Raw genomic sequence first — 25386 nt, 5'->3', positions numbered from 1 at the left:
CAGTTGATCCCCAAGCACAAATAGCATAGGTGAGGTATGGATAAATAAGTGAGTGGTATAGTGTGAGAAGGGCATTTTGCGGCACGTAGGATCGTATCTTGGAGAGGATCCCAACCGTTTTGGATACTTTTTTGGTTATATGCTGGATATGGGTGCTGAAATTCAGGTTGTTGTCAAGGTATAAGCCTAGGAATTTTCCCCCATTATTTCTGGTAATTAGAGTGTTGTCAATCTTAATGTTAATTTGTGCATCTCCTGCTCTGCTACCAAACATAATATAGTAGGTTTTGTCAGTGTTAAGCGTAAGTTTATTGGCTGTCATCCAAGTCGATATTTTAATCAGCTCCTCATTCACAATGGTGTTGAGGGTGGCAAGATTAGGGTGAGAGATGACATAAGTCGTGTCATCAGCAAAGAGAATGGGTTTCAGGTGTTGGGATACGTTTGGAAGGTCATTGATGTATATGAGGAAGAGCAGGGGACCAAGGACACTTCCCTGCGGAACTCCAGTATCAAGTGGCCTCAAGTGGCCGTGTTGCTGATGCTGTGTCTTTAATGGTGACGTACTGATACCTATTAGTAATGTAAGATTTGAAATAAGCAAGCGCATGGCCTCTTATACCGTACTGATCAAGTTTGTGGAGTAGGATGTCGTGGTCTACTGTGTCAAAAGCTTTTCTTAGGTCAATAAAAATTCCTAGTGGATATTCCTTATTTTCCAATGCTGTGTAAAGCAGATCTAGCATTTTTATGATTGCATCATTAGTGCTTTTATTTTTCCTGAATCCAAACTGGCAGGGGTTGAGTATGTTTTGAGCCGTTATAAATGAATACAGTCTCCTGTGCACGAGTTTCTCAAAGATTTTGGATAGCAATGGTAAGTTAGATATTGGCCTATAGTTGTTTAAGTCTGTAGGGTCACCACCTTTATGTATTGGTGTAACCCTTGCCATCTTGAGTAGTTTCGGGAAGGTGCTAGTCTCTATTGACTTGTTAAAAAGTAATGAAATAGCATGCGAAAGGACATGGGCCGCTCACTTGTACAGTAATGGTGGGACATGAGACAGATTCCCCGAGTTATTTTTAAGTGACTTTATGATCTCAATGACTTCCGTGGGCTCAGTTGGTGCAAGATAGAAGGAATTAGGGAAATTTCCATCTAGGTAGTCCCCGGCATGGGCATTGGTATGTGGGATTTTACTGGCGAGATTAGATCCTATGTTTGAGAAGAAGTCGTTTATCTTGTTAGCTGTGTCAGTGGGATGTAGTGGTGTTTCATTAGGTTTAGTTAGGACAATATTCTTGGTTTTTCTCAGTTTGTGGGTCCCTAGAATCTGAGAGAGTGTTTTCCAGGTCTTTTTTATATCTCCTCTAGTGTCTGTGAATCTACTGGAGTAGTATAGTTGTTTGGCTTTTTTTATTACTTTGGTGAGAGCTGATGAATAGTGTTTAAGAGTATCTTTGTGTATTAAGCCCTGTCTATATTGCTTTTCATATTGGTGTTTCTTGTCAATGGATTTCAGAATGGTGCTGGTTAGCCATGGGCAACCAAGCCGTTTGTTTGTGATCTGTTTTGTTTTTATAGGACAATGTTTGTTGTATAGTCTAATTTGTTAAGAAAAATGTCTGTCCAGTCATCAATACCATTGGCCTTGGAGAATTCTGTAGGCCAATCAACAGTCTCTAGGTCAGCTGTGAACTTCCTTACTGAGGCCTCGTCATGGAGTCTAAATGAGACTGTTGTATTCAAGTGGTGGTTTACTAATGTTTGTCAGGAGGAAGGTAGGGTAGTGGTCTGTAGTGCTATCTGTGATTATCCCTGATTTAAGGGGGGCTAGTATATTGGTCCATATGTGGTCTATTATTTACCTGGAGTTTACCTGGAGAGAGTTCCGGGGGTCAACGCCCCCGCGGCCCGGTCTGAGACCTGGCCTCCTGGTGGATCAGAGCCTGATCAACCAGGCTGTTGCTGCTGGCTGCACGCAAACCAACGTACGAGCCACAGCCCGGCTGATCCGGAACTGACTTTAGGTGCTTGTCCAGTGCCAGCTTGAAGACTGCCAGGGGTCTGTTGGTAATCCCCCTTATGTGTGCTGGGAGGCAGTTGAACAGTCTCGGGCCCCTGACACTTATTGTATGGTCTCTTAACGTGCTAGTGACACCCCTGCTTTTCATTGGGGGGATGGTGCATCGTCTGCCAAGTCTTTTGCTTTCGTAGTGAGTGATTTTCGTGTGCAAGTTCGGTACTAGTCCCTCTAGGATTTTCCAGGTGTATATAATCATGTATCTTTCCCTCCTGCGTTCCAGGGAATACAGGTTTAGGAACCTCAAGCGCTCCCAATAATTGAGGTGTTTTATCTCCGTTATGCGCGCCGTGAAAGTTCTCTGTACATTTTCTAGGTCGGCAATTTCACCTGCCTTGAAAGGTGCTGTTAGTGTGCAGCAATATTCCAGCCTAGATAGAACAAGTGACCTGAAGAGTGTCATCATGGGCTTGGCCTCCCTAGTTTTGAAGGTTCTCATTATCCATCCTGTCATTTTTCTAGCAGATGCGATTGATACAATGTTATGGTCCTTGAAGGTGAGATCCTCCGACATGATCACTCCCAGGTCTTTGACGTTGGTGTTTTGCTCTATTTTGTGGCCAGAATTTGTTTTGTACTCTGATGAAGATTTAATTTCCTCATGTTTACCATATCTGAGTAATTGAAATTTCTCATCGTTGAACTTCATATTGTTTTCTGCAGCCCACTGAAAGATTTGGTTGATGTCTGCCTGGAGCTTTGCAGTGTCTGCAATGGAAGACACTGTCATGCAGATTCGGGTGTCATCTGCAAAGGAAGACACGGTGCTGTGGCTGACATCCTTGTCTATGTCGGATATAAGGATGAGGAACAAGATGGGAGCGAGTACTGTGCCTTGTGGAACAGAGCTTTTCACCGTAGCTGCCTCGGACTTTACTCTGTTGACGACTACTCTCTGTGTTCTGTTAGTGAGGAAATTATAGATCCATCGACCGACTTTTCCTGTTATTCCTTTAGCACGCATTTTGTGCGCTATTACGCCATGGTCACACTTGTCGAAGGCTTTTGCAAAGTCTGTATATATTACATCTGCATTCTTTTTGTCTTCTAGTGCATTTAGGACCTTGTCGTAGTGGTCCAATAGTTGAGACAGACAGGAGCGACCTGTTCTAAACCCATGTTGCCCTGGGTTGTGTAACTGATGGGTTTCTAGATGCGTGGTGATCTTGCTTCTTAGGACCCTTTCAAAGATTTTTATGATATGGGATGTTAGTGCTATTGGTCTGTAGTTCTTTGCTGTTGCTTTACTGCCCCCTTTGTGGAGTGGGGCTATGTCTGTTGTTTTTAGTAACTGTGGGACGACCCCCGTGTCCATGCTCCCTCTCCATAGGATGGAAAAGGCTCGTGATAGGGGCTTCTTGCAGTTCTTGATGAACACAGAGTTCCATGAGTCTGGCCCTGGGGCAGAGTGCATGGGCATGTCATTTATCGCCTGTTCGAAGTCATTTGGCGTCAGGATAACATCGGATAGGCTTGTGTTAATCAAATTTTGTGGCGCTCTCATAAAAAATTCATTTTGATCTTCGACTCTCAGTCTGGTTAGCGGCTTGCTAAAAACTGAGTCATATTGGGACTTGAGTAGCTCACTCATTTCCTTGCTGTCATCTGTGTAGGACCCATCTTGTTTAAGTAGGGGCCCAATACTGGACGTTGTTCTCGATTTTGATTTGGCATAGGAGAAGAAATACTTTGGGTTTCTTTCGATTTCATTTATGGCTTTTAGTTCTTCCCGCGATTCCTGACTCCTAAAGGATTCTTTTAGCTTAAGTTCGATGCTTGCTATTTCTCTGACCAGTGTCTCCCTACTCATTTCAGATATATTGACCTCTTTTAGCCGCTCTGTTATTCTTTTCCGTCGCCTGTAAAGGGAGCGCCTGTCTCTTTCTGTTTTACATCTACTCCTCCTTTTTCTTAGAGGAATAAGCCTTGTGCATACATCGAGTGCCACCGAGTTAATCTGTTCTAGGCATAAGTTGGGGTCTGTGTTGCTTAGTATATCTTCCCAGCTTATATCGGTTAGGACTTGGTTTACTTGGTCCCACTTTATGTTTTTGTTATTGAAGTTGAATTTGGTGAATGCTCCCTCGTGACTAATCTCATTATGGCGGTCTGGGGCTCCGCGCATACATGACTGTACCTCAATTATGTTGTGATCTGAGTATATTGTTTTTGATATGGTGATATTTCTTATCAGATCATCATTGTTAGTGAAGATGAGGTCTAGTGTATTCTCCAGTCTAGTAGGCTCTATTATTTGCTGGTTTAAATTGAATTTTGTGCAGAGATTTAAAAGCTCGCGTGAGTGTGAGTTTTCATCAGAGCTGCCTCCTGGTGTTATTACTGCAACAATATTATTTGCTATATTCCTCCATTTTAGGTGCCTTAAGTTGAAATCCCCCAGGAGCAAGATGTTGGGTGCAGGAGCTGGAAGGTTTTCCAGACAGTGGTCAATTTTTAACAGCTGTTCCTGGAATTGCTGGGATGTTGCATCCGGAGGCTTGTAGAATATCACAATGACTAGGTTTTGGTTCTCGACCTTTACTGCTAAAACTTCCACTACATCATTTGAGGCATTTAGCAGTTCTGTGCAAACAAGTGACTCTGCAATGTACAGGCCAACCCCCCCCTTTTGCCTGTTCACTCTGTCACATCTGTATAGGTTGTAACCTGGGATCCATATTTCGTTGTCCAAGTGATCCTTTATGTGGGTCTCAGTGAAAGCCGCGAACATTGCCTTTGCCTCTGCAAGCAGTCCACGGATGAAAGGTATTTTGTTGTTTGTTGCTGGCTTTAGACCCTGTATATTTGCAAAAAAGAATGTTATCGGACTGGTGGTATTGTTGGTACTGGGGGGGGATTTTTTTTCCGGCATTAGTATCTGTATCTGTTGGTTTGGAGTGGAGGCCATCGACTGTGGTTCCACTCCAGGAATGACTGGATTTGGTGTACGATTTCTGCCATTTCCTGCCAGTTTTTCTTCCTTCCTGGCACTAAAAAACCTCTCCCTCTTGAGTGGCTGTGGCTACCCCGGTTTTCCCATGGCCTGGATGTTTTGTATCTTTTTGTCCCCTTTAGATGGTATGCCTGGCAATTTAAGTTATAGCACAGTCTTTCCTGTACTGAAGAGGTACACAGTTCAGGGTGAAAAAGCTTACAGGAAGGGAGTTTGCATTTTCCTGTTGTCATATGGGCATGGCATTTCCTAGGGTGGTCATAGTTGCACGTCCCATCTGTTTTTCCAGATTTCCCATGCCAGCAGATACCGAGTGCATAGTATGTGCAGAGGCTTGGTTTCCGTTTGCCTTGGGTTTCTGTGACTGTATTCCCTGTTGGTGCATGTTTCCCTGTCTTACTTCTATCCTCCCTAGCACCAACAATGGAGCTCCCACCAGTTGTTTTTGGTAATATATCCTCACTATTGCTAGTGGAGTCCTCTTGTTTGCTATTTCCTGCGGTATTTCTAGTTTGCAATATTGGTTTTATCTTATCTTTGACTACACTTGTTTCCCTACTATGGCTCCTGTCCCCTATGAGGTCATTTATATGTATTCCTTCCTGCGTATAATTCCCGACTACCTGGACAAAATCTCCAGCTTCACCATTACTGTCTCCCAGGACAGCATCTCCAGCTTCCCCATTACTGTCTCCCAGGACAGCATCTCCAGCTTCACCATTACTGTCTCCCAGGACAGCACCTCTAGCTTCACCATTACTGTCTCCCAGGACAGCACCTCCAGCTTCCCCATTACTGTCTCCCAGGACAGCACTATCAGCCCCCCATTTACTGACTACCAGGACATCATCTCCAGCCTTACAGTTTCTGACTACATGGCCAGTATCAAGGGCAGTACAATTCAGCCCGGACTTTTTATGTTCCCATCTGTTGTAGAAAGCTTCCAGGTTTTCTATGAAAGCAGCTTTGATGTTGACCTCTTTTAATACCCTTGTGATTTTAGTCCACAGATTTATCTCATTTGGGCATACCCAAAAACACTTCCCTGTTTTAATACTGCTTGTAGCTAGTTCTTGGATATCTGCACAAGGGGCGTGACACCAATTTCCACAGAAATGACAATTTATGCATGTGGAAGCCCGTTTGTTTGACTGACCACAGACTACACACAGCTTCATAATGATTTGAATGGTTGATTTACTGCAATTCTACTAGCAACCTCTTGAATATTCTATTAATAACCTGCTAGGTGGTGCACAACGAAACCGTTTGAAACCAGTCCAGGGTTCGGACCTGTCAAGGGTTCGGACCAGTCAAGGGTTCGGACCAGTCTATCTGATCTGATCAGTGGGTCACTTATTTAAACCATACTGGTCGGTGATTTGAGCTAACACATGAAGGATCTACTGGAAATTATCTACCCGAGTAATATGTGATTTGATTGATACAAAAGTATAACTTGCGTGTTGAAGAGCTGGTGACTGCTGGCACTCCTACAATGACGAACGGTCGACCTCCACCCTTGTTTATCAATCGCTGTATCTAGCTTCTCTATTTTTTTTTTTTTTTTTTCTTCTCCACCACAATAAATGCTATATTATCACTATAGTTGACTGGTGCAAATTTTGGAGGAAGGACGCTTTTTCTGTAGTAATAATTGCTTCTCGTTGTGTATATTGCGACCGCTGGTAACTACAGGTTATATGAAATTCACAGTAACGTCTGGTATTTCAAGAAAAAGAAACTAATGAAAGTCACTCCACTCCACTAAGTACCATTATAATACTGGTTAGATGCTACTACAACACTGTATTCTGCTATTCACTGGTATCACTAGATTATATGCGAGTACACTAGCAGGCCAGGAAGATTATTAAAAACAGCTGACCTGTGGTAAGTTTCTGGCGACTTCTGGCACCTGCCTCTATAGGCTTATCACTTCATTTACAAATTCACCTGTTTTCAAATGACACTTTAGCCTTTATCATCAATATACTAGGGAGCCACTGTAGTATACACTATACACTATGTATACTCAATGCTTTCAGGGAGACTTTCTTTCCTCTGACACAAAGTTCAATTATTATTATTTTTTTTCACACGGGACACAGGCCTATGATTCCCCTCTGGCAGTAAACTCTGCTAGGAAGTGCACACTAATTCTCCTTTTTTGACTCAGTATATAATGTTTTCCGCCCAAGATTGGTTCCAGGCGCTAGAGGGATGTATCGTATAGGATTGATGACACAAATTAAAGTTCTAGCACGTAAGAGCGACCGTGAAAACACCAGAAAACCGGGAGCACAACGAGGCACGCTGACTCTGACGCTGGTTGCACTTGTCTCAGTGAGCCTGGTTGGTTTAGTTATTGTTGGTATGAGAAGTGTGTTGTTCATATTGTTGATGAAATCAGTTACAGGCTGATCATCTAGTAAGCCAAGGTTGATGTTGAAGTCTCCAGCTAAGAGGTGGTGGTGCTTATTCATTTGTCTGTTTGTTATTAGTGACTTTAATTTCTCACTGAAATTTGGGATGTTTGTGTGAGGTATCCGGTAAATGGCACCGATTGTTATAGGCGTCTTAAGGTTTTTTACAGTAAAATTAGCAAAAATGTATTCCCCATATTCATCACTAAAGCAAGTGGTGCTAAGACAAGATAATTGGTTAGAGTAATAGATTGCAATACCACCCCCAACTTGGTTTGTTCTGCAGTTGTGAATTGCTGTGTATCCTGGTAGAGGGTAGATATCTATTGTGTCCTGCTTAAGCCAGGTCTCAGTAAGAATAATGCAGGAGAAGGGTGTCTTTAGTGATTCAAGGAGTGCTAGGAGGTCATCATAGTGTTTGCTTAAGGACCTGATGTTGTAGTTAAGTACTGATAGACTTTTAGCATTGTTTAGGATAGTGGTGGCTTGTGATGCTGTGTAATAAAGGCAGTTACTTTCCAATAGGTTTTGATTGGGTGTCAGGTTATGGAGGTTTAGATCAGGGTCAACGTGATCAATCATCTTCTAGGTTTAAATTATGGCTATTTATATCCTGAGTTGTGTGTTGAGTTCTACTACTGATATCTGTAGTGGTAGGAAGTTTGGACAAGTATATAGCTAGAGTATTTTGGTCATGTAGGGTATAGTCACTACTACACATAATGAAGTTGATGTTGTCTATGTGTTGTGCTGGAATGAACTAAAGTACAACTAGGTATAAACTAGTAATATAAAAATACAAATTAAAAATAGAACAAGACTCTCACTTGTAATTGCACTAAGGTCTAATAATGACTTTTGTGGAGTCTGTTTTGAGCTAGAGTGAGCTAAAGTACAATAGGTTTAATCTAATAATATAAAAGTACAAATTAAAAATAGCACTAGTCTCTCACTAGTAATTGCACTATGGTCTAATGTAGTGAATTTGGTATTGACTATGTCTTGAGGTAGAATGAGCTATGGTACAACTGAATTTAATCTAATAATATAAAAATACAAATTAAAAATAGCACCAGTCTCTCACTAGTAATTGCACTATGGTCTAATATAGTGAATTTGGTATTGACTATGTATTGAGCTAGAAAGAGCTATAGTACAACTAGGTTTAGTCTAATAATATAAAAATACAAATTACAAATAGCACCAGTCTCTCACTAGTAATTGCACTATGGTCTAGTATAGTGAATTTGGTATTGACTATGTATTGAGCTAGAATGAGCTAGAGTAAAACTGTGATTAATTTAATAATATAATAAAGGAACAAGACTCTCAATTGTAATTGCACTAAGGTCTTATATAAGTTGTTTACAAGAATTAGAGTATAATTAGATTTAAATTGACAGGATAAAATACACAAATTAAGGTAGCAAAATAATAATAAAAAAAAAATGATAAAAATAAAAATGGCAATGACTTGGTTATAATATGCTAGTAAGATGGTAGACAGGATGATATAAAAGTTGTAGTTGAAAATACTAGGTTAAAAAAGTATGGAATAAAAATGGTCAATAAAAGAAGTTTACAATAAGTTTGATCAATATAGTTTAAAGTAAAATTGGGCAATAATAGGGATTTAGAATCAAATTGGGCAATTGAGTATTTTTTAAAGTGAGGTAGAATTATTGAAGACAAGTTATGGTTAGTTTATAAAAAAATAAGATGGAACAGTGATGTGGTAAGTTGTAAAAAAGGGGATAGATTCTGTAGATATTAAATACAATTAAGACTATGAGGTAGAATGGTCGTTGAATACAACAGTGACAATTAAAAGTAGTTGGAGTATTAGAATTTTAGGGGGGCACAAATTTATGACAATATAACACTAACGGTGGACTATGGGTATTATCTGCACTTTACTCTGATTCTGTTAGTCCAGCCTCACTTAGGAATGTTTTAAGGTCATGTTCTGTGGAGATGAAGTATCTCTTCCCAGTGGGCTGTTTCCTAACTGCTATTTTTCCATCCCTCACAAAGCACTGGTGGATTTTTTGGGCATAGCGCAATTTTCTTAGCCGATAAAGAAGGTTTTGTCTCGTTTTGGTAAGGCACTCATTGACGTAAACATCAGTTTTCATAGAAATAGATGTTTTTAGTAGGTTGTTTCTTTGTAAGCTAGTTTGGAATTTTAACAGCACTGTTTTTTTACCTGCTTGATAGCCCATCAGTTTGCAATCCTTTAAGTCATCACTACGTATGTTAAGGCGAAGGTGGTCCTTGATAAGCTGTAGGGTGGTCTCCATGCAGGTCTCTTGGGTGACTGTGGCTGGGAGATGTTTGCTGTTAACTACAACAGCGTCAGATAGCTGCTGTTGGTCATTATGGTCTTGGAAGTTGGTTATGACATTGGCAAGTTGTTGGTCCACTCTTGATCTTTCCTCTGTAATGTTGGTAGTAAGTAGGGTGACTTGGTCTTTTAGAGTGTTGATGGTGATATGTGGGTGTTGCTTTGTTGTTCTAGAGTGTCTAGTTTATGTTCTAGAGCAGTGATCTTGTTGAGGTAATCTGCATTGCTAGCCTTTAGTTCCTGCATTTCTTGAGTTAGTTTGGTGATCGTTTGGTTCTGAATCATAAGGAGTTTAGCTATTTCTGGGTCAGTGATCTTCTTGACATCAAATACTGGGAAGGAGTTATCTTGGAATGTAGCGGCGGCCATGTTTGTTGTTGTCTGTCGTGTGTTGTGGTGATGCCGGTGGGTGATGAGGGTTGTGTCCTGGCTGGCAGTACTACAAGTTTTCCTCGTGTTATTACTGCTGTCACCTTTGATGTTAGGAGTCCTTAGCTGGTTACTGGATCTTCTTTTATTGTTCTGACCCTTGTCCATTGGCTGTGGCTTCGGGTGAATAGTAGGCGATGGGTGTTGGGTGAATGTTGTGGAGTATCACTTCAGTGGCAGCGGGGTAGGAGTTGCTAGAACGAGTCCTATTAGTTGGTAAATTTGTGAACTTTTGGGTGATTTCTGCAGTTGCTTTATATCATTCTGGGTATCCACACATGTTAGTGTTATGCGGGTCTTGATTAGGTCATCACTGGGCTGCTGGGAACCTCAGGTAGAAGTAAAAATAGAGGACAAGGTTCCTGTTGCCGCTGCCGCTCTAGACAGCGAAATCAAAGATATTAAAGCAACACTTGCGCAACGACAATGTGGAAAATTGCATTTAGCTGAATGTATCTTTATATACATAACAGTAAATGAACAAAGATAATTATTATTTATCAGTTAGACAAGTAGGAATTTGGGACACCTAGGTAAAAAATGTCCCCCTTCGATACCTACCACTGTCATATCCACAAGTTGCTCTGGACCTATTATTAAATGAAATATACATACACCAGGAATACTGGTAAATATATAAATTTGTGGACTGTATATTAAAAATAATAAATGGTTATATATATACACAATTACACAACAGAAGGAAAATATATCTTAATATCACTCACCAATTTGACTGGAGATTAATGTGTATCATACTCAGAAAACCTCACTCTAACTAAATCTATGAAAATAATGCTGGCCAGAATTACACACAAATCTAGAGAGCTTATCTGAGGTTCCTGGAGAGATCTTGTCCAGTCGCCTGATATCTCAAGTTATGCAGGAATGCATATCCACCAATTTTGCCTCCTATTTGAGAGGTGTCGGCACAATTTTAACCTCTAGAGCACGAAAAATTCTTCCCCATTCACCAACGTTTCTAATACAAATTCAAAAACCAAGATGGCGAGTGCCCTTCTGCGCAGGCTCAGTTTCCCATTTTCCATAATTTTTATTAAATACAATATAGGCCATCTATTTACCTATAAATTACCGTATTTACGGAAAATATATTCAGTATTTTCCACACTGCGGCCAGGCGGAGGTCGTTGCTAAACGGCTCAAATTGCTGATTTGGCAACGGTGGAGGACCTGGATACATACAGGATCTGGCATCCACACGGCGACATATTACACAAGATTTAATCACCCTTTTTACACTTTGCCGTCCTTGTGGAATCCAGAAAGTTTCCCTAATACAATTTAAGGTATCTTGTGCCCCACCATGCATTACATTTTTATGGGCATTTAGAACAATTACATTTGTTAGATGATAAGTTTTGGGCAGTAAGATAGGGTGTTTAGCATAATCATCCAATTCAGCATTTTGTAACCTACCTCTGCACCTAATTACATTGTTCTCTAAATACAGCCCCAATTTCTCTATTATAGAACCTTTCACAATTTTTTTTCCATCATCAATTTAATCTCATTTCCATAGATTTCCTCCTGTACCCTCTTTATCCAGTATTCAAGAGGATGTGAAAATTTGTATGAAATATTCATCTTGTTTAGAAATTTAAACACCAACTTAGTTACATTGATTAGTTTGGGTAAAGAAGAATACCTATTTATATCATTGGCTAAGGGAGGACAAACTATTGGAGCGGTGGTCACAGTAATTTCAACAGGAGTAATATACGCCTTTTGTACAGGCCAATGCTGTATAGCCCTTGTGGCTTAGCGCTTCTTTTTGATTATAATAATAATAATGTACAGGCCAATTAGCTTTATTTACCAACCAACTCGGTCCTTTAAACCATGATACAGCATTTACAAATTTAGCATAAGGTAAACCTCTAGACAAGAAATCGGCTGGATTCTCCTCACCAGGTATATGATTAAATGTTAACATATGCTGACCCAAACTATTATACTTCTCTTGCATCTGATTAATTTCAGCGACTCTGTTTTGTACGTACACAATTTTACTGTTTCCATTACGAATCCATTGTAAGGATACCTCATTATCAGACCAAATTACAGTGTCGCTAATATTTATCTCCTGCAACTTATTTCTTATATAATTAGCTAATTTGACACCTACATAAATGGCTGTTAATTCCAACTGAGGTAAGGTACGTGATTTAATTGGAGACACTTTAGCCTTAGACATAAGAGAAATAACACTATTACATTGAAGGTAAGCAACTGCTCCATATGCCAATTTTGAAGCATCACAAAAAATGTGGAGTACATTTTTCCCATTTGGATTGGCCACCTGGCATGGGAACTCCAACATTGGAATTTTTTCATAATAACCAATTAATTCATCCCACCTGTTAATGAATTCCTCAGGTAGAATTTTATCCCAAGCACATTTAAGTTTCCATGCTTCCTGAATTAATAATTTCCCTCTTATAGTAAGGGGTGACACTAAACCTAGTGGATCAAAACATTTGGAAGCTTCAGCAAGCAAAACTCTCTTAGTTAATTTATTGGGCATACTGTAATTATTAGGTTTTAACATTAACAAATCTCTCTCAGTATCCCAGTTTAAGCCCAGTACATTACTACATTTTGGCACTTCATCTCCAGGGTAATCTTTACTTATTTTGTCCTTCAATTTGGACGAATTACTATTCCATTCTCTCAGAGGCATATTTGCACTTTGCATTATTTTATTAGCCTCTCCATAAGTCATTAACAGTTCCTCTTCAGTTGACGTCACACCCAGGAAATTGTCCTCATAAAATTGTTTGCTCATTACTTTACTCAATGGACTTCCCGTACATTTAAGGTGTGCATTTATCGTCGCTTGAAGTAGGAATGGACTGGATGTAGCACCAAATAATGTGCTCCTAAAGCGAAAGGTTTTCAGAGGGCTAAGTGGGTCACTAGGATTCTCAGGCCATAAGAAGCGGGTACAATCCCGGTCAGCCTCTTGTAAACCCACTCTTAGGAAAGCTTTACTTATGTCAGCCGTAAAGGCATAATGCTTCACTCTGAAATTTAATAAGATTTCTCCTAATTTTTCTGTCAATGACGGACCTGTCATCAAACAGTCATTTAAACTAGGTACATTTTTGTTACTCCTGGCACTACAATTAAACACAATCCTCAAAGGAGTGGTCTTAGAATCCTTCTTCACTCCATGATATGGCAAATAGTGACCATAAATTTTGTCTTGCTCAGGAGGTACCTCTTCTATAAATTTATTAATTAACTGCTCAGCAATTATATCATTATAGGCAGTTAACAATTCTGGTGTCTTACTCGGTTCGCGGAGCTGAGCCTTTAATTGTCCATATGTCATTCTGTAATTAGTGGGCAGTTCTGGATGGTCCAGTCTCCACGGAAGTCGTACCCAGTATTGTCCAGATTCAAATTTTACATCTCTCAGGTATTGCTCCTGAGTAAAAGAATTGTCTGGACTTTCTTCATTTACATTTATTCCAATGCTGTCTAATTCCCACAATTTATGCACTGGCTCAACACCATCCTCTATGGAAGAATTATACTGGGGTACGATTTCATGAGTAAGACACACAGTTATGGTATTTGTAGTTTCCTCTAGTCATGAATTATTATTACGAGGAATCCTACCATACATTACATGGCCTCCTGCAGTCTTCAAAAGGGTGACACCACATTTCTTTACCATACCCTTTACAAAGGAGGCATAATAGTCACTACCTATCAAAATATTTATTGGGCCTACAGAATCATCACTTACACCTGAAGGTGCTAAATTTACATTATGTGAAAGTCTTTCTGTAGCTTTACTAAGCCCTACTGTAGTTATTTTCTCTGGAAGTCTATCTACAATTACTGCATTAACACATTTTTTCTCATTGCCCAACCTGACAGTTACATAAACAGTGTTATACAATTGAGACCTTTTATCCGAGAGAAAACCAGATAATTTTAAAGTTGTGGGATCTCCCATCTGTACTTTCATACCATCAAGACATTTGCGTTTTATGAAAGTATGCTGGGATCCCTGGTCCAACAATGCAGTTACATTTTTTTATTTATGCCTTTTATCATCAATTTTTACCTGTAACACAGGCAAGGCTATTTCAGCAAAACCATCATTATTAACATTAGCAGCAATTTTTACATTAGCTACTGTTGTGTCAGGATTGTCAACATTATCATTATTATCAACATTATCATATAGACCCTTACACATGACTATATGGTGTCTTCCTTTGTGGCATTGATAACAGAAGTTTAATTTGGCATAACAGTCCTTTACATTGTGATTACCTAAACACCTGATACATCTGTCAAGTTCCTCCAATCTTTCAACTTTATCATTCCATGAATTGTATGCAATGCAATTCATAGAAAAATGAGCACCCTTGCAGAAGAGACAATCTCTCTTTTCTTTGACTGGTTTCTTATTAACTGGGCTACTCTTAGGAGGGTACTTATTCTTCTTACTTTGTGGAGAATCATTATTTCTGATTCCTGCTACTTGATATGCACCTATGCAACTATTTTTAGGAAATGAATTTTGATTATTACCATTGGGATAATTTTTCCCTTTGTGAAACTTGACAGATACCTCAGAGTTATTATGTGTTGCATCTTTAAAATGAGTTAGTTGGCTGGTCTGCAACTGCACAATTAATTCTTGTAGACCTAGTCTTTTTTCCTCCAGACCAAAATAACCCTTGTGATATTTATTCGAGAGCCATTCAAGTGTTTTACAGCTTAATTTATTCTGTACCATGGCACTCAATAACCAGTCTGATTCCTTCAGATTATATTTATTACTTAAAGTTTTGAGAGTGCTCTCCAGTTTAACTCTAAACTGCTGTAAACCTTTGTAAGTGTGATCTGGGGATTTTAAATTAACAATGATATTCACTAGATCCAACCTACTTTGTTCTATATTACCATAAGTGACCTTCAACAAGTCAACTGCTTCCTTGTAAGAGTCATTTACATTGGGAAAGTCTTGTAGGAGTATGTGAGCATCTCCTCTTACCTGTCCTTTGAGGTAAAATAATTTAGTTACACAGGCTAGGTCACTCCTGTCATGCACAGCTGCTTTAAAAATTGACCAAAATTCCTCCCAATTTTCACCAGGATTAAATACAGGTAAACATAGTTCTGGGAGTTTTCGCAAAGACATATTATTTGCTGGAGCAGACTGATTAACTGCCTGGTTTACACATTTTAATTTATTCAAGGCCTGACTTTTACAAGAAAGAATCTTTTCCTCTAATTCATAATACTGATTAATCATGAGATCTACTTCAGTCTCATCTACACAGTTTACTAATAAATCTCCTTCATATTTGTTGTAATATAATTTGTATGAATCATATCTATTACCTAAAGCATCTAAATACAATTTTAAATCATCAGTATTCACAGTTTCTTGATTCATTAATTCCAAACATTTATTGTATGCTTTTGTTACATGCCCCTTTCTAGCTTGCAGAGATGCTGTCTTTGCTCTATATTCCATATGTTTGTCTTCTACATTAATTTCCTCATTTTCAGCCATGATGCAATGTATTAAATTCAACTTAATAACCCTGATTGTGTACTAAATTATGCACTTTATAAAGGTAAATAATACAACTTACCTTTAAATAAATTCTAGCTACTTGAGCTTAGCAATTGCATGTAAAAAATTGTAATATAAATTTTAAATACACATTAATAATGTTAGCTACACTTGAGCTTAGCAATTACACATGTAAGAAATTTATACATCAATTTTAAATGTACATTAATACAAACCTTTAGCCAGCCTTGGCTTATCAAAATTATTATACAAATTAATATAAATCCTTGCCAGAATTTGGCATAGCAAAATTAATATTATACACACAAATATAATTAGCAACACTTGCCTTATCAATTACACATACATTGATGTAAATCTTGGCCAGAATTGTCTTATCAGATTAATATTGTAATAATTATAATCCACTACACATTAAGTAAAATTAATATTATACACATTAATATAATTAGCAACACTTGGCTTATCAATTACACATACACTGATATAAATCTTGGCCAGAATCGTCTTATCAAATTAATATTGTACAAATACATTAATATAAATCCTAGCCACTTTGGCTTTGCAAAATTAATATACACATTAATATAATTAGCTACATTTGGCTTATCAATTACACATACACTTATGCACATTAATATAATCTTTAGCCACACTTGACTTATCCAAATTAATATTGTAATAATTATAATCCACTACACATTAAGTAAATTTGTGAACTTAACATCCACCTCCTGTCATTTCACATATAATTATTAAGTAATTAACTATTTAATGACTTCACTAATTACATCCGGTTCGAAGGACCAACGGACAGATTAAATGTGGAAAATTGCATTTAGCTGAATGTATCATTATATACATAACAGTAAATGAACAAAGATAATTATTATTTATCAGTTAGACAAGTAGGAATTTGGGACACCTAGGTTGCAAAAAATGTCCCTCTTCGATACCTACCACTGTCATATCCACAAGTTGCTCTGGACCTATTATTAAATGAAATATACATACACCAGGAATACTGGTAAATATATAAATTTGTGGACTGTATATTAAAAATAAATGGTTATATATACACAATTACATAACGGAAGGAAAATATATCTTAATATCACTCACCAATTTGACTGGAGATTAATGTGTATCATACTCAGAAAACCTCACTCTAAATCTATGAAAATAATGCTGGCCAGAATTACACACAAATCTAGAGAGCTTATCTGAGGTTCCTGGAGAGGTCTTGTCCAGTCGCCTGATATCTCAAGTTATGCAGAAATGCATATCCACCAATTTCGCCTCCTATTTGAGAGGTGTCAACACAATTTTAACCTCTAGAGCACGAAAAATTCTTCCCCATTCACCAACGTTTCTAATACAAATTCAGAAACCAAGATGGCGAGTGCCCTTCTGCGCAGGCGCAGGCTCAGTTTCCCATTTTCCATAATATAACTTTTATTAAATACAATGTAGGCCATCTATTTACCTATAAATTACCATATTTATGGAAAATATGTACAGTATTTTCCACAGACAATCCAAGATAACCAACCTCGAGAACAAGATCCAAAACCTTGAAGAGAAGATTACCTCGGGAAGTGCTGACACAGAAAATACTCTGAAAACAGCAATAGCCAGTCACACTGAGCAAATAACAACTCTAAATATGAAGGTTGAAGAAGCAATCAAGGACTGGAATCAGAACATGCACACTCGACTGAATGAATACCTTGATTTCCAAGATGACAAAACGGAACAAGGTAAGTTGTCTGATGCAGTTATAATAAACAGCCCACACATTCCTAGTGACATAACCCAAGAACAGTGCAAAGAAACTGCTATCAGGATAATACAGGACCACGTAAAAGTTATGCAAAACAATGAAATCAAAGAAACACGTTTGCTAGGAAAACCAGGTAGTAAACACAGTACAATGTATTATGATCAGACTTCATTCATATGATAAAATAAAGGACTTAATTAAATCAGCAATTACAATGAAAAATGGAGTGTTCGTCAACGAGTGTCTAACGATAAAACGTCAAAACCTTCTGTTCAGGCTGAGAAAACTTAAACAGGAAAACAAAATACATCAGTGTTTCACTCGAGATGGGAAAATACTAGTTAGAAAAACTTCAACAGGACAACAATACACCATCTCAAATGAACATAATTTCTCTACCTTCCTTAGAAAAGCTGACATTTCTGTAACAGATTAGATAAGTGTCCTTAACACATATATACGTGTGGTGCATATAGTGTACCTTACTATTATATTATTGTGCATTATTATTTTTTACTATTACATAATTGTGCATTATTATTTTTTTTTTCATTTTTTACTAGCTAATACCAGCTACCTCAAATACTTTTTACTTTTTAATTACTATTAATTGTTCATAATTTTGTGTTGCAAGTCAAATCTTACTCCAAATTAATGTTATTCATGGTTGCTACCTGTCCATTTAATTCAGCTTACCACTACTTTTTTAATCCCCTTTATATTGTGTGTACAATTAGTGTATATTCCAATTACATTATTGTGTGAGTCCCAAAACCATCTTTTGCTGGCTAGTACCAGCTACCTCATATTTCTCTACTTTTTATAGTGCAATTAATTGCTCAACTTATTATACATTACAAATCAGATCTTACTCCCAAATCAATATTATATCATAGTGACTATCTGTCCATTGAACTTTGTTTACCATTACTTAATGTAGTTCCTTATATATTTTCTCCTTTATTTTAGCTTTATATAACTACCTTAGTTCATATATTCACAATTGTTAAAATAATCAAGGTGCTATTCTCAGGTGCTAAAGTGTAATAAGTTTACTATTTTGCCATTATATTATATCATAGTGACTATCTGTCCATTGAACTTTGTTTACCATTACTTAATTTAGTCCCTTATATATTTTCTCCCTTATTTTAGCTTTAAATAACTACCTCAGTTCATATATTCACAATTGTTAAAATAATCAAAGTGCTATTCTCAAGTGCTAAAGTGTAATAAGTTCACTATTTTGCCATTAAAATACTCCAGGTGCTATTGACTACCTCAGGTGCTACTGATTTTGCTTTTAATACATTCTTTTATTATTATATTCATTAGCTCCTTTATTTTAGCTGTAAATATCTACTGTAGTTCATAAACTCACTTGTTAAAATAATTAAGGTGTTATTAGATACTTAAGTGTATAACTGAATTATCTATTCTGTAATAATCCCATTTTCTTTCAAATTTTTACAAGTTTTAGATTAATCACGGAGTCTTAGCCATAAGTCTAGTTGTAGATTCAATATAAATCTTATATCATTTTACTCAGAAAATCTAGTTTGTAAAATTACTCTCATCCTATGATTACAGACATAGATCCTGATGTAAACTTTTTATAAAATGAATTACACGAATCAACCAGTAACTGTAATTACTACACAGCAGACCAAACAAAGACATTACTCAGTGCAAACAATAAGATAACCATCTTTAACTACAATCCATACCCCCGGCCGAGATTGAACCCGCGGTCATAGAGTCTCAAAACTCCAGCCCGTCGCGTTAGCCACTAGACCAGCTAGCCACAATAAGATTCATCCAACTAGGTATATTTCTACACCATAGGAAGGTTAGCACAGGCACCACTGTGACCACAAATGCAAGTTTTTACAGACGATTCGTCTGTAAAAACTTGCATATGTGGTCACAGTGGTGCCTGTGCTAACCTTCCTATGGTGTAGAAATATACCTAGTTGGATGAATCTTATTGTGGCTAGCTGGTCTAGTGGCTAACGCGACGGGCTGGAGTTTTGAGACTCTATGACCGCGGGTTCAATCCAGGCCGGGGGTATGGTTCGTTTGCAATCATGTCATTACAATTTCTTGAGTCATGTTTAACTACAATGTCAGATCCTTGAGCAAACATTATGATGACCTCACAGCATTACTCAGTTCGCTGGCTTAAGCCTGATATTACAGATTTCTTTGCCATTCCTGGCTACATGGCCATACACAACTGTAGAACAGACCAGCAAGGGGGAGGAACAGCTATATACTATTCAAATCAACTCGAATGTATCAATAAATCTTGCACAAGGGACGAACATGGATAATATATCATAGCCAAATTTAAATCAAAAGACCTGCAAAAACCCCTCACAGTTATAAACATCTACAGAGTACCACAGTCAAACATTTATCACTTTAGTGAAAAACTAGGAAACATGATTACTGATGTACACATGAATAAAGACCACCTACTACTAACAGGAGATTTCAACATAAACATACTACACGACCAGGACCCACAAGTAACCGAATTCACAAACACAATGAGTAACTGCCTGTTGCTACCAGCAATATCTAAACCTACAAGAATCTCCGAGACAAGCATCTCCTTAATAGACCATATCTGGACAAACACCATATCCCCTTTAAAATCAGGCATAATCACAGACAACACTACAGACCACTACCCAACCTTTCTCATAACTAATCTGGTCAAACTGCCACAAGACATTACTAAGGTAACCTTCAGACTACATAACGAGACAGCAGTTAACAACTTTATAGCAGCTATGAATAACATCGATTGGCAAAATGAGCTTGAAACATACAGATATGAATGAATGTATAAATAATTTTCTAAAAAAAAGCCCAAAGCCTCTATAACAAACATTGCCCTCAAAAAACTAAACAGATCACAGCAAAGAGACTAAATAATCCCTGGCTAACACCAAGCATCCTCAAATCCATTAACACAAAGCACAAATATGAAAAACAGTATAGAATGGGTCAAATAACTAGAGAACAGTCGAAAAGTTACTCATCAGCACTTACCAGCCTGATAAGAAGGTCAAAAAAATTGTATTATGAAAATAGATTACATAACATCAAAGGTGATATGAAAAAAAACTGGAAAACTCTATCTGAAATTCTTGGAACTAAAAAGTTATCCAAAAACAAAGCAATCAAACTAACAAAATCAGATGAACCCCTACTCACTCCAACCGAAACAGCAAACAGACTTAATGGTTTCTTCTCCACCATATAATCTAGTGATACCAGTGAATAGCAGAATACAGTGTTGTAGTAGCAACTAACCAGTATTATAATGGTACTTAGTGGAGTGGAGTGACTTTCATTAGTTTCTTTTTTCTTGAAATACCAGACGTATACTGTGAATTTCATATAACCTGTAGTTACCAGCGGTCGCAATATACACAACGAGAAGCAATTATTACTACAGAAAAAGCGTCCTTCCTCCAAAATTTCCACCAGTCAACTATAGTGATAATATAGCATTTATTGTGGTGGAGACGAAAAAAACTAGAAAAGCTAGATACAACGATTGATAAACAAGGGTTGAGGCTCGACCGTTCGTCACTGTAGGAGCTGCCAGAAATCACCGGCTCTTCAACACGCAAGTTATACTTTTGTATCAATCAAATCACATATTACTCGGGTAGATAATCTCGAGTAGATCCTTCATGTGTTAGCCCAAATCACCGACTAGTATGTTTTAAATAAGTGACCCACTGATCAGATCAGATCGACTGGTCCGAACCCTCGACTGGTCCGAACCCTTGATGGTCCGAACCCTTGACTGGTTTCAAACGGATTTATTGGACAATAAAGCAGACTGTAAATGGATGGGGTTGTAGGCGCCCTTATCAAACACAAACAATAAATATAAATCAGGAACGTACACGGTAAGCTGTCCAATATACAAGTACAGTTAGAAATAGAAATACAAATAGCTAGAGCTTCATTTAAGGAGGTTATTAACAGAGTATTCAAGAGGTTGCTAGTAGAATTACAGTAAATCAACCATTCAAATCATTATGAAGCTCTGTATAGTCTGCAGTCAATCAAACAAATGGGCTTCCACATGGATAAATTGTCATTTTTGTGGAAATTGGTGTCATGCCCCTTGTGCAGATATCCAAGAACTAGCTACAAGCAGTATTAAAACAGTGAAGTGTTTTTGGGTATGTCCAAATGAGGAAAATCTGTGGACTAAAATCACAAGGGTATTAAAAGAGGATAACATCAAAGCTGCTTTCATAGACAACCTGGAAGCTTTCTACAACAGATGGGAACATAAAAAGTCTGGGCTGAATGGTACTGCCCTTGATACTGGCCATGTAGTCAGAAACTGTAAGGCTGGAGGTGATGTCCTGGTAGTCAGTAAATGTGGGGCTGATAGTGCTGTCCTGGGAGATAGTAATGGTGAAGCTGGAGGTGCTGTCCTGGGAGACAGTAATGGTGAAGCTGGAGGTGCTGTCCTGGGAGACAGTAATGGTGAAGCTGGAGGTGCTGTCCTGGGAGACAGTAATGGTGAAGCTGGAGGTGCTGTCCTGGGAGACAGTAATGGTGAAGCTGGAGGTGCTGTCCTGGGAGACAGTAATGGTGAAGCTGGAGGTGCTGTCCTGGGAGACAGTAATGGTGAAGCTGGAGGTGCTGTCCTGGGAGACAGTAATGGTGAAGCTGGAGGTGCTGTCCTGGGAGACAGTAATGGTGAAGCTGGAGGTGCTGTCCTGGGAGACAGTAATGGTGAAGCTGGAGATTTTGTCCAGGTAGTCGGGAATTATACGCAGGAAGGAATACATATAAATGACCTCATAGGGGACAGGAGCAGTAGTGGGGAAACAAGTGTAGTCAAAGATAAGATAAAACCAATATTGCAAACTAGAAATACCACAGGAAATAGCAAACAAGAGGACTCCACTAGCAATAGTGAGGATATATTACCAAAAACAATTGGTGGGAGCTCCATTGTTGGTGCTAGGGAGGATAGGAATAAGACAGGGAAACATGCACCAAGACATGGGAAATCTGGAAAAACAGACGGGACGTGCAACTATGACCACCCTAGAAAATGCCATGCCCATATGACAACAGGAAATGCCAACTCCCTTCCTGTAAGCTTTTTCACCCTGAAATGTGTACCTCTTCAGTACAGGAAAGACTGTGCTATAACTTAAATTGCCAGGCACACCATCTAAAGGGAACAAAAAGATACAAAACATCCAGGCCATGGGAAAACCTGGGTAGCCACAACCACTCAAGAGGGAGAGGTTTTTTAGTGCCAGGAAGGAAAAAAAACTGGCAGGAAATGGCAGAAATCGTACACCAAATCCAGTCATTCCTGGAGTGGAACCACAGTCGATGGCCTCCACTCCAAACCAACAGATACAGATACTAATGCCGGAAAAAAAATCCCCCCCCAGTACCAACAATACCACCAGTCCGATGACATTCTTCTTTGCAAATATACAGGGTCTAAAGCCAGCAACAAACAACAAAATACCTTTCATCCGTGGACTGCTTGCAGAGGCAAAGGCAATGTTCGCGGCTTTCACTGAGACCCACATAAAGGATCACTTGGACAATGAAATATGGATCCCAGGTTACAACCTATACAGATGTGACAGAGTGAACAGGCAAAAGGGGGGGAGCCTGTACATTGCAGAGTCACTTGTTTGCACAGAACTGCTAAATGCCTCAAATGATGTAGTGGAAGTTTTAGCAGTAAAGGTCGAGAACCAAAACCTAGTCATTGTGGTAGTCTACAAGCCTCCGGATGCAACATCCCAGCAATTCCAGGAACAGCTGTTAAAAATTGACCACTGTCTGGAAAATCTTCCAGCTCCTGCACCCAACATCTTGCTCCTGGGGGATTTCAACTTAAGGCACCTAAAATGGAGGAATATAGCAAATAATATTGTTGCAGTAATAACACCAGGAGGCAGCTCTGATGAAAACTCACACTCACGCGAGCTTTTAAATCTCTGCACAAAATTCAATTTAAACCAGCAAATAATAGAGCCTACTAGACTGGAGAATACACTAGACCTCATCTTCACTAACAATGATGATCTGATAAGAAATGTCACCATATCAAAAACAATATACTCAAATCACAACATAATTGAGGTTCAGACATGTATGCGTGGAGCCCCAGACCGACATAATGAGACTTAGTCACGAGGGAGCATTCACCAAATTCAACTTCAATAACAAAAACATAAAGTGGGACCAAGTAAACCAAGTCCTAACCGATATAAGCTGGGAAGATATACTAAGCAACACAGACCCCAACTTATGCCTAGAACAGATTAACTTGGTGGTACTCGATGTATGCACAAGGCTTATTCCTCTAAGAAAAAGGAGGAGTAGATGTAAAATATAAAGAGACAGGCGCTCCCTTTACAGGCGACGGAAAAGAATAACAGAGCGGCTAAAAGAGGTCAATATATCTGAAATGCGTAGGGAGACACTGGCCAGAGAAATAGCAAGCATCGAACTCAAGCTAAAGGAATCTTATAGGAGTCAGGAATCGCGGGAAGAACTAAAAGCCATAAATGAAATCGAAAGAAACCCAAAGTATTTCTTCTCCTATGCCAAATCAAAGTCGAGAACAACGTCCAGTATTGGGCCCCTACTTAAACAAGATGGGTCCTACACAGATGACAGCAAGGAAATGAGTGAGCTACTCAAGTCCCAATATGACTCAGTTTTTAGCAAGCCGGTAACCAGACTGAGAGTCGAAGATCAAAATGAATTTTTTATGAGAGAGCCACAAAATTTGGTTAACACAAGCCTATCCGATGTTATCCTGACACCAAATGACTTCGAACAGGTGATAAATGACATGCCCATGCACTCTGCCCCAGGGCCAGACTCATGGAACTCTGTGTTCATCAAGAACTGCAAGAAGCCCCTATCACGAGCCTTTTCCATCCTATGGAGAGGGAGCATGGACACGGGGGTCGTCCCACAGTTACTAAAAACAACAGACATAGCCCCACTCCACAAAGGGGGCAGTAAAGCAACAGCAAAGAACTACAGACCGATAGCACTAACATCCCATATCATAAAAATCTTTGACAGGGTCCTAAGAAGCAAGATCACCACCCATCTAGAAACCCATCAGTTACACAACCCAGGGCAACATGGGTTTAGAACAGGTCGCTCCTGTCTGTCTCAACTATTGGATCACTACGACAAGGTCTTAAATACACTATAAGATAAAAAGAATGGTCACAAGTGTGACCATGGCGTAATAGCGCACAAAATGCGTGCTGAAGGAATAACAGGAAAAGTCGGTCGATGGATCTATAATTTCCTCACTAACAGAACACAGAGAGTAGTCGTCAACAGAGTAAAGTCCGAGGCAGCTACGGTGAAAAGCTCTGTTCCACAAGGCACAGTACTCGCTCCCATCTTGTTCCTCATCCTCATATCCGACATAGACAAGGATGTCAGCCACAGCACCGTGTCTTCCTTTGCAGATGACACCCGAATCTGCATGACAGTGTCTTCCATTGCAGACACTGCAAGGCTCAAGGCGGACATCAACCGAATCTTTCAGTGGGCTGCAGAAAACAATATGAAGTTCAACGATGAGAAATTTCAATTACTCAGATATGGTAAACACGAGGAAATTAAATCTTCATCAGAGTACAAAACAAATCCTGGCCACAAAATAGAGCAAAACACCAACGTCAAAGACCTGGGAGTGATCATGTCGGAGGATCTCACCTTCAAGGAC

General features: G+C 38.8%; 1 long non-coding RNA gene across 1 annotated transcript in view; it reads left to right on the top strand.

Annotated features, from left to right (window-relative positions):
• LOC138852347 (uncharacterized) overlaps positions 1-25386 on the top strand; it is a 66203-nt gene that overhangs the window by 943 nt on the left and 39874 nt on the right. The window lies entirely within an intron of this gene.

This window comes from Cherax quadricarinatus, chromosome 1 (genome assembly GCF_038502225.1).
Source record: "Cherax quadricarinatus isolate ZL_2023a chromosome 1, ASM3850222v1, whole genome shotgun sequence".
In the NCBI taxonomy this organism is placed as follows: Eukaryota; Metazoa; Arthropoda; class Malacostraca; order Decapoda; family Parastacidae; genus Cherax; species Cherax quadricarinatus.
Note: the sequence above shows the minus strand (reverse complement) of the source record. Positions and strands in the feature narration are given on the sequence as shown.